Below are 10777 nucleotides of genomic sequence, written 5' to 3' on the forward strand. Positions count from 1 at the left end.
CTGCCACCGAGCAGAACACGGGGCCTCCAGGACCAGAGTCCGGGACCTGGGAGACCTCACGAGGCCCTCACGCACAGCCCAAACCGGCCCCACTGCTGGGCCTCCCGGGGGGCCGCGACCGACCCCACCCTCCACGCGCTCGGCGACAGAACACGTGGCGCCACGGCCTGTAAGTCGCGCTCTGTTCTGGGCCGTCCTGCCGCGGCCTGTGACGAAGGCACAGTTTACCAGCTCCACTCTCCAGAGGCAGCTGATGTCACAGACGACGTTCGAGGGGCACGTGCAACCAGAGATGAAACCCTTCTCAGACCTTCTGCCCCCGAGCTCCAGGTGCGTCCCCCCCCCCCCCGGCTCCCCCATGCCCTCCCGAAAACCAACCTCAAGGCCAAACAGCCAAACACGTCCACGCACCATTTTGGCGGGGGGGGGGGGGGGGGTGCACTGCGGTTTGTTTCTTGAGAGTATCTATTAATAGTCACTCTTAATAGTGCCATTAATGCTCTAATTATGACACCAGTTCCTATACCAGTTCCATCACCACTAATTACACTTCTCTTTTAAACACAATAACCCTAGGGGCGCCTGGGTGGCTCAGTCGGTTGAGCGACTGACTTCAGCTCAGGTCATGATCTCGCGGTCCATGGGTTCGAGCCCCGCGTCGGGCTCTGTGCTGACTGCTCAGAGCCTGGAGCCTGTTTCAGATTCTGTGTCTCCCTCTCTCTCTGACCCTCCCCCGTTCATGCTCTGTCTCTCTCTGTCTCAAAAATAAATAAACGTTAAAAAAAAAAATTGTAAACACAATAACCCTTAGTGTAACTTGGACATTACATGCATTTTTTTCTTTTCCTTCCTTTTTTCTCAAAAGAGCAAGCTGCTGGCCAAGGGAAGTAAAACAAGCATCACACGGCGCCCCTGGTGACTCTCCTCTTGGCCACGACGAAAAGGCAATTATCACTTGGTGTGGAGGGTTTTCTACCCACGTGTTTAGCAAGCACGAGGCTGGAGACTACAGCACAACCAGATACCGGCGTCCCAGGCGCCCCATACAGGAGCCTGAGGAAAGCGAGTCAGGGCCCCGCACCTGCCTTGCAGCCCTGTCTCCACTTGCGAGAACCGCTTCAAGTGGCCTCCTCACGCGGGGCCTGGAGCGCCTGCTCACGAAGACGCTGTACCCCACGAAGGAGATGGGATGGGGTCTCGATGCCTCATGCAGTGGAGCGCCCGGACCCCAGAAAACTCTCCGGGAAGTTCGGCCAAGAGCTGCCCAAAACCGAAGGAAAAAACCTCATTCTCCTTGGGGAATACCAACTTTACTCAAAGGTAAGCCAACAAATCAGTAACTTAAACCTTGTTCATATTAAAACAAACAGGAACTACGAGAATGTAATCACTGCGTGAATGTTTAAGCTAAAACTCCTACCCTTACTTATCCAGTTCATCTCCAGCAACACCCTGGCTCGCAGGGGAGGGGAGTGAGGGGCGGGCTCTGCTGTCCCATTAAAGGGGGTCTTGGGAGAACGTGTGAGGCTGGTAGAGACTTTAATGTCACAGTGAACCCAGGACACTGCTGATGGCCCTGAGTCCAGGGAATTCTCTGCAATATCAGGACTCCCAGATTGCCACCCAATCGAGGGACAGGAAGACGGACATCTAGACACGTGCAATCCCGTCTCTACCACACATCTGGGCATCCGTGCAACCGAGTCCCCTCCTCCCTGCTGGGCACTGCCGCCACTGCTCAGTGCACGGCACAGACACCTCTCCATCCCACACCGATGGAGAACACGTTCAGCACCAACAGTCACTGCCATTTAAATGGATGTCCCCACCATTACTAGAGAAAAATAAGCTTACTGATTTGGTTGGTCTCTAAAAGCTTTTCACCGTGAACTATATTGACAAGCGTAGAACCACAGTAGCCAGCCTCCAAGAAGGCCCCAGGGGTCCTGTCTCCAGTACTCATGCTCGAGTGTGGTCCCCTCCCACGCAGAGAAGGAAGGGACTTTCCTAACCCTCTTCCTACTTCCTACTGACAGGCACATCCCTTCATCCAGTTGGGGGCACTGGAGTCTGGGGTGAAAGGCTGGGTCAAGGCCAGCTCACCCTACTCCGTCCCAGGAGGGACGCCCGCTGCCGTGTCCCGAGGGCCCTCGGTGCTCCAAGAGGACCCAGCCTCCCCCAACAGCCCAGCGGCATCACCTCCAGCCCCGTCGAGCTTTCCGAGGGCGGCTGCTTCAGCCGATCCCTTGCCGGCAACCAGATCGGAGACCCCAAGTCAGAACCACCCAGCCACGCTGCTCCCAACACCGTGCCCACACAGAAGCCTTGGGAGGTCATCAACGCTGATCAGTGTCTTAGCTGCTAAGTTCTGGGCTGACCACTACAATAACCTACGTCAGACTAAAGAATACTAGAAACAAACCCCACGTATCTAACGTCGTCGGTGCGGGTTTGGGGGTTTTATGGAAGCGCCGTGTGCCCCTCCCCGGACTCCCTCCCCTCCCCATCCCCACACAGACAACCAAGAGCCCCGATTCTTTGTTCCTCTTTACGGTTTCACCACATGTGTGTTCTCACTATGTTCTTGCATTTCGCCTGCTTTTAAGCCTAATACAGGTGAGACCGAGTTCATGTGTTAAGACTTGCCTCTTCAGATTCCAATTCTGAGGTTGTCAACTCCCATGGCCATGGCTGACTTTCACCACTGTGTGTGTGTGTGTGTGTGTGTGTGTGTGTGTGTGTGTGTGTGTGTGTATAGTTCCCACTGTGCGAACTTCCCGCTCTATTCCAATGGAGGGTCACCCGGGGACTTGTCGGCTTCTGCTAATATAATGCTATTTACACCCCAGTGCTCGTCCCCTGGTGCGCACCGAGTTTCTCCAGGGTACGGACCTGACTCGAGAGCACGTACGCATGGTCAGCTCTCCTGGGCCGTGCCACACTGCCCGCCACCGCGCCCGTGGACAATGAGCTCTTCAGCCGCCTTTCCAGCCTCTCCCAAATCACAGGCATGCTTGTTTCGCTAATCACCGGCAAAGCTCTCAACCAACAAAAGGGAAAGCTTTTCGTGTTTGCAGCATCAGTACCGCAAATAAACAGTACTCTGAAGTAGTGACCCAGGTGGCTGGAACATATTAGTCACAGGACAGCGGTGCGGGCTCCCAAAGGACGATGCAGATGCAGCCAGAAGCAGACACTGCCCTTGGGCACAAGTCAAACTGGATTTCCAGACAGGACATCCACAGACGGCTTTCCTCCAGGCGGACGCACATCTAGGGTCCCACCGTGCTGCCATCATCTCAAAGAGGGAAAAAATTAACTCACACGCAACCCAGCCAAATTCAAGATTACAGCAGGAGAGGGGCGCCTGGGTGGCTCAGTCGGTTAAGTGTTCGACTTCAGCTCAGGTCATGATCTCGAGATTCATGGGTTTGAGCCCCACGTCGGGCTCTGTGCTGAGGCTCAGAGCCTGGAGCCCGCTTCGGATTCTGTGTCTCTCTCTCTCGGATCCTCCCTTGCTCATGCTCTGTCTCTCTCTCTCTCTCTCAATAATTAATAATACAACATTTAAAAAAATAAAAACAAGATTACAGCAGGAGACTCCAATCATTTCAATGAAATGGCTTCGTGTTGGGTTTTTAACAGAGAGCTGATTATGTTTCTAGTATTTTCACCTAAGAAATGAGATTGTTACTCCCCATAATTAACACTATGTGTGGTGACTCTACAAAAAAAAAAAAATATTTAGGTTCTCTTTATATGAAAAGACACCCCTTTTACTTTAGCTAATTCAATTTCTTAGGTGACAACAGTAAATTTTACAATAATTATTTGTATTTCTAATAAAAACAAGCTCTTAAACTTTTCCACTGGCATTAAATACAAAAAAAAAAAAAAAAGAGAGAGACAGAGAGAGAGACATTCTTTCAATGTGGTCAGGAAGGAGAGCAGAAATGTTCCTGTAAATCTCAAGGAGGCTCACATCATGTCACTGAAAACAATGGCACTAGATGACCAAAATCAGGTCATTTCAACTCAGTCTCTTGACAGTTCCGACCTGTTTTCTTTGTTTACTCCTATGAGGTAGAACTATTCATACACCCATTTTACAGATGGAGGAAGCTTCAGGCGCAGAAAGCAGCCAAGTTGAGCATAGTCACGGAGCTGGCGAGTGGGACGCCGAGGGACCGAACCCAGGCCACTGACTCCAGGATCCATAGACCCAAACGCTACTCTGGGCAGCTTCCTCCGTCCCCGAGACCACCAGAGGCCCTGCCACGGTCACCATCGTAGCAGCGACCTGTGACTTGGCATCTACACGGCGCCCAGCCCTGGCCACGTGCTCTACTGCGTTTCCCTAACCCCCCTCCCCCCCCACCACCCTGACAGGCACCGCACCCACCGTATGGCTGAGGAAGCTCAGGCTCTGGAGTCTCAGGAACCCCATGGACACACACACAACAAAACAAAGTGGGGGAGACGCCACATGAACCTGGTCTCAGACGTCAAAGTCCGTGCTCCTTCTATAATGGGCCCTCCTGACCAAATAAAAGTACCTGATCCCAGGCCTGGGGCAGGCAGGTGCTGACCGCGTGTCCTGGACAGACGCCGCACTGGGAGAAGGCGTTTGCCAGGCCCGCACGACGGGGAGACTGAGGCCGAGCACAGAGAGAACCGCAGGGCTCAGCACCACCTCCTCGGGGGTTACGCCGGGCGGCCCACACAGCCTGTCCACACAGCGTTCTCGTCTGCAGAATGGGGCTCCTGGACGTCCAAGGGCTGCTGTGAGGGCTACACAGCTACACAGACCCACAGGCACATGAGACGAGGCACAGACGCGGGCGGGACAAGGTGAAAAGCGCCCCAGGATCAGGCCACAAAGAGCAGGGGACCCGCGGCACCCCCGCCCTCGCGCCCACACACACAGCCCCGCGTCCCCACCGTGGGTGACCCGACAACTGCCATGAGGCCACTGCTGGGCCACTTTTTCTGCCAACGTCATCATTTCTCTTCCTGGCCCACCCTGCACAGAATACCCTCACCCACCAGACCACCCTTGATGGGCTCGACATCCTCAACGTAAGTGCTGGGGCTGAAATGGATCGAACCAAGCACTGGGCTCGCTTGGCTTTTCTATTCCCGACGGCAGGAAATCTCTGGCACTCGCTTCAAATAGCAACGTGTCTTCCAAGTCTTTCCGGTGTCCTCGCCATCACCCCAAAGTACCCGGTCGTGAAGAAAAACCTCGTAAAATGACTGGCAAGTGACAGATTAGAAACGGCTCGGGCGACACTACGTGCACTGTCGCTCACAGCGTTTCTGCCACACCTGAGATCAGGTCATTTAACGTACGAGGTGCTGTTGACCAAATCTGTACGTTTATAACTACATTAAGAGGTTAAAAAATTAATTGGTTGGGAGGCACCTGGGTTGTGCCATCGGTTGAGCGTCAGACTTCGGCTCAGGTCATGATCTCACGGTTCTTGAGTTCGAGCCCCACAGGGTGTCAGCACAGAGCCCTCTTCAGATCCTCTGCCCCCCTCTCTCTGCCCCTCCCCTGTTTGCACTCTCCCCCCAAAATAAATATTTAAAAAAATTAATGGGTTGGTTACTTATGCTACTGGATAAATTATAGGAGTAAAGATAGCAAAATGGAAACAAAAAGAAAACACGTGAAAAGTGACTTTAGCTACAGGGCCTCCAGCCTAGCTCCCAGCAAGCTCCACGGTCGCTGGCCCTTTCTCTACCCAGAGCGGACGTAAGGGAGCAGTGGTAACCACATCACTGCAGTCCGTCCGGCAAAATCTTTCTTGGCCACCTGATGCCATCTATGAGTAAGCCACACGGGGCAAACTCAGAAACACGTTCCATGAAAGGAAAAGGCTGCATCGTCTGTCGGTTCTAATACCTGATCTGGAGTGGAGCAGGAGACCCACCGCGGGGCAGTTTTCCAGAGGCAGGCGGCCAGTACGGGCGCAAACAGCCGCATGATGGTAACAAGTGTTAAGACAACAGAAGCAGCCGCTGCTAATGTTTTCTCAGCAAGTGCCAGGGGCCAGGCCTTCTTTTCTTTTTCTTTTTCTTTTTCTCTGATTGTTTTTTTTTAAGTTTATTTATTTTGAGAGAGAACGACGAGGTGGTGCAAGTGGGGGAGGGGCAGAGAGAGAGGGAGAAGGAGGGGGAGAGTGAGAGAAAGAGAGAGAATCCCAAGTAGGCCCTGTGCTGTCAGTGCAGACCCTGATAAGGGGCTCCAGCTCACGAAACCTGGAGATCATGACCTGAGCCGAAACCAAGATTCGGCTGCTCAACCAACTGAGCCCCCCAGGCGCCTCATCCTGGGCCAGACCTTCTGCTGAGTATGTTCCCCACACTCTTCGTCAAAACCCTCACCCGAGGGGCACCTGGGGGGCTCCGTCGATTAAGCGTCCAACTTTGGCTCAGGTCATGATCTCTCGGTTCGTGAGTTCAAGCCCCGCATCGGGCTCTGTGCTGACAGCTCGCAGCCTGGAGCCTGCTTCAGATTGTGTGCCTCCCTCCCTCTGCCCCTCCCCCACTCACGCTCCGTCTCTCAAAAATAAAGAAATAAATGTTAAAAAGTTAAAAAAAAAAAAAAAAAAGAAGGCCTCACTCAATAACCATGGGAGAAAATATCATGAGCTAGATCCCCATTTAACAGATGTGAAAACTGACTCAAAGATTAAATGACTTGCCCAAAGTCACAGAACTAGTAGGTGGGTATAATGCCTGGCTCAAAGCACTGGGTAGGCATCCAACAAGTATCTCTTGAGCATGGGGTCTATATTTCTCCTCCATAAAAACAGAAAACCCTACTTATCTCACGAGGATTTTATAAGGATAAAATGAGATTACGTATACAGAGCTCCTAGCTCAGCGCCTTGACCTCTAGAATATGCTGAGGTATAAAAAACCTGGCACAATTGTGACCTGGAATAGGGTGATGATAATGACAATGGGTGTAGCAAACAGCACGACAGACAGAAGACGGACAGATACACCCAACAGGCAGAAGAAAGGCAGATAAGCCATGAAAGCATATCCAACCTCACCGATCGTTAGGGAAATGCACATTAAAATCACAGTGAGATACTACTACATACCTGCCAGAATGACTGCATGTTTAAAAGCAGCAATATCACGCCGGCCAGGACGCTCGTGCATTTGCGGTGGCAATGCAACGGGCAAATGGGGGAAGACACGACTGTGGTACGTCCACACAGAACGCTGCTTAGTAATAAAAAAGGGACAGACTGTTGACGCACACATCACGGATGCCTCTCAAATGTACTATGCTAAGGGAAAGAAGTCAGTCTCAAAGAGTATAGTCGACACAATCCCACTTTACAGGGCATTCCAGAAAAGGGAAAACGATAGCAACAAAGAACAGGTCGGCGTTGTTGGGCGTTGTGGACGGGGAGGGTCTGACCACAAAGAGGCAGCACCAGGGAATCTGAGAAGTGATGGATCGTCCCTTACGCTCTTCGTGGTGGTGGTTCCGTGAATCGATGCATGCATTAAAACTCACAGAACCATATCCTCCAAAAAAGTGATTTTTACTGCTGGTAAACTTTTTAAAAAATTGAATAAAAATTTTTAATCATATAAAAACTTGGTAGGTCTGGGTGAACGGATATTTGACCTCTGCTCTGGGGGTGGAGGGATGTGTGAGGGCCAAGGTTAACAGTAAGGGTACAGGAGAATCAACACAGAGGCTCTACAAGGTACAGGGGGTCAAGAACCTTGGTTTCTGGTCTGATTTCATCAAAGGATGACAGCGTCAAATGATACAAGCCACATCAACTCCCTGAGCCTCAGTTTACCCAATCCTAAAGCGAGACAACAAAGCAAATGGTCGTGAAGACCCTTTCCCACTACAAACATTCTAAGGTCAGTTTGTCCTCAAGCCACTGAGGCTGGGGAGACAGCAGGCAAATAAGCAGAAATCGCCAGGTATGGAAAACAGCCAGGCTCCCGCACCAATGCCATCAGGGAACAAAATAGGGTGAAAACCACTGATGTGTGTGGACGGCAGAGCGACGGTGGGGAAAGAGCCAGCTGCGGGGGAAAGACGGGAACAGGAGCAGAACACCCCCCTCTCCCACGACTGAAGCCAAGACAAGAGCGGTTTCCTAGGGAGGGGGCAGGGAGGCGGGACTGGGGGACAGAAAGGTGGGACGGCGGGGCTGGGGGGCGGGACCGGGGTACAGAGAGGTTGCGGACAGAGAGGCGGGACACGTCAAGGATCAAACGCTGGAGGGCTGAGTCGAGGAGGTGAGGACAATCGAGACCAGACAGGTTCCCCAGTGCCCCGTGCGGTCAGGGGCTGTCCCAGACAAGTCACCAGCCACAGGGGTGTCTCTAGCTGGTGTCCTGTTTTGCCTTTCCACGTCAGGATATGGAACCACTGCATTCCCAGTGTCAGTCTGGCCGCATCTTTGCTGCTAGGCGCCGAGAATCTAATAATACACGGAGGGAGAGTCTCCCTTCAGGAACCCGCCTCAGAGGCAGCAATTTTCAACATGTAGAAAATCCTGGAAGTTCAGAACATGGCTGCTGAGAGCTGGTGAGCCATCTTCTGGTCCTGAGGAGGTTGACACAGACTCCAGAGTTCTGGAAGGGAAGGAACCGGTTCCCGTCCAAAGGATTCAACGGAACGGAATGAATACGACGGACAATGACTAAGACTGTACCCCTGTCCCCCTGTTCGCTCGCGAGGCAGAGAGCGAGCCTGGGGCCAGAGACTCCCGACGTGGCCACTGAACTACGGCTTGCCTCCGCGCGCAGGGCGGGCCCCGGAAGGTGCATCAGCGCCCCAGGGACACCTGCCAGGCTGGGCGCTTGACCAGGACGGAAGGGAGACTGGGGCAGTGAGTGGCGTTCCTGCCCCGTTCCTACAGGGAAGCCTTCTCCGACGTCACTCCCTCTGCCAGTTCTCCTCGTGGAGCAGGACATGTGGACACAGCCGTCGGACACAAGCCGCTTGTGCCGGCTACGGAAAAGGAGCCACGAGGGCAGGGACCGGGCCCTAAGTCCGTCTCTCCCGCTGCCACCGCCTCCCCTGCTCGGCTCGAAGTTCCCCTTCGCTCCCATCCCAGCTGCCTCTTCCACGTCGACCAAACACTCCTCCTCCAACACAGCCGGGCCCCCGAGCAGGCTGGACGGGGCACGGGCACACAGGTGGTCTCGGAAGGATCGAGACGCCCTCTCTTACCGCTGACGTTCTCCTCGTGCTTCCCGAGGGCCGCCCGGGGTCAGACGCCACGCGAGGCGCTAGGAAGGATGAGGGTCGGTTCACAGCCCAGGCTGCGCCCGCGGGCAGCCCGCTCGGTGAGCCCGGGGGAAGGAGCGAGGCCCGGGCGGCCGACGGGGCGCACGCGGGAGACCCCAGAGGAAGGCGAAACAGACGAGGGCAGCGGAAGGCATTCGCGCGGGCACAGAGCCCGGCAGCAAAGAGCCAGCAGGGCTGACGGGGATGAGGACAAAGCACAGACACTCGAGGTACACACGCGGCATGCAGGACTTGTCCTGGGGGCACAGGAGCACGCTTGGGCAGGCCACCGTGGGAAGGGTACTGGGCAGCCGTCGGGAGGGAGAGTGGACGGAGGGAGTGGAGGGAGGGCAGAAGCGGACAGCTACAGCCAATCCAGGCAGGACGGGGTGCGCGTGCGAGAGGTAAGACAGACACCACACGACCTTTCTTTGGTGACTGGCAGGGCACGGGGGGTAATGGAAAAGGAACTGAGGGTGGTCCCGGGATCTGCCCTGATGACTGAAGAGAGGACGGTCTTTTCACAAGACGCCGGAGGGAGGGCACGTGTGCTGGGCAAGGTGAGCCCGCTGCGCACACGTCTGACCCGCGTGGGCAAGAGAAGCTCTGAAAACAGTGCCATGTCCCGGTGAAAACGCAATTCCACGCTCTTAAGTTCTCGGTAGCCAAAGCAGGAATGGACCTCACATCAGAGAGGGCAGGTGGCTTACTCCGGGCCACACAGCCAGAAAGAGAGGAACTAGACTTGAACCCAGGATGGCCCGCTTCTGAAATGTCAGCTTTTCTTCTAGGATGTTCTAGTGCTACATTCAGGGCCTACTACTGCTCATCTATACACTTAGGGCTCAGTGGTCTGGCTCTTCTCTTGCTGCTCCCTCCTGATGACAGTCCAGGCAACCTTGAACTACCTACTTCTAATCCCAGGGACACCGTCCCCACGGCTGAGCTCCGGCTCGCCTGTCCCGGCCCCATCTCCACTTTGTCTAGTTCATCCCGAAGACCACGTCTATGGCTCTGCACACGCAGTGAGAGGGTCCTGGTTTCCACAGGGGACCCTTTTGAATTCGTCTGCCGCACCCTGTGTCAGGGCATTCAAAGTCCCCTGACGGCAGCCCGTGTTTAGCTCACATTTGCGTCACTGGCTGAACCCAGCCAGGATTCCTTCCCGTCCTCCATGGCTGGCTATCTGTGATGATGTCACCTTAGGGAGAAGTGGGGAGGGGAGGCCACTGGAGAAGGACACACAGTGTTTACGTGGAGCCTGCCACTCCCCAAGAACTGTCCTGGGCACCAGAGAGGACAGCGCAGCCCCGGAACATATGCTCCCATGGAGATGGGACATCTGCTTGAAAAAAAAAAAATTCATACACACACACACACACACACACACACACACACAAACCAAAGCACATAAAATAGACAAAATATTTGATAAAACTGAGGGCTGGGTATGTATGTTCGTTACCTTATTCTCTACATTTCTCTAAATGT

At 54.1% G+C, this 10777-nt stretch overlaps 1 protein-coding gene across 1 annotated transcript in view; it reads right to left on the minus strand.

Annotated features, from left to right (window-relative positions):
- SGMS1 (sphingomyelin synthase 1) overlaps positions 1 to 10777 on the minus strand; it is a 282425-nt gene that overhangs the window by 250085 nt on the left and 21563 nt on the right. The gene's annotated exons all lie outside the window — the stretch shown is intronic.

The sequence above is a fragment of the Panthera tigris genome, chromosome D2, assembly GCF_018350195.1.
Source record: "Panthera tigris isolate Pti1 chromosome D2, P.tigris_Pti1_mat1.1, whole genome shotgun sequence".
In the NCBI taxonomy this organism is placed as follows: domain Eukaryota; kingdom Metazoa; phylum Chordata; class Mammalia; order Carnivora; family Felidae; genus Panthera; species Panthera tigris.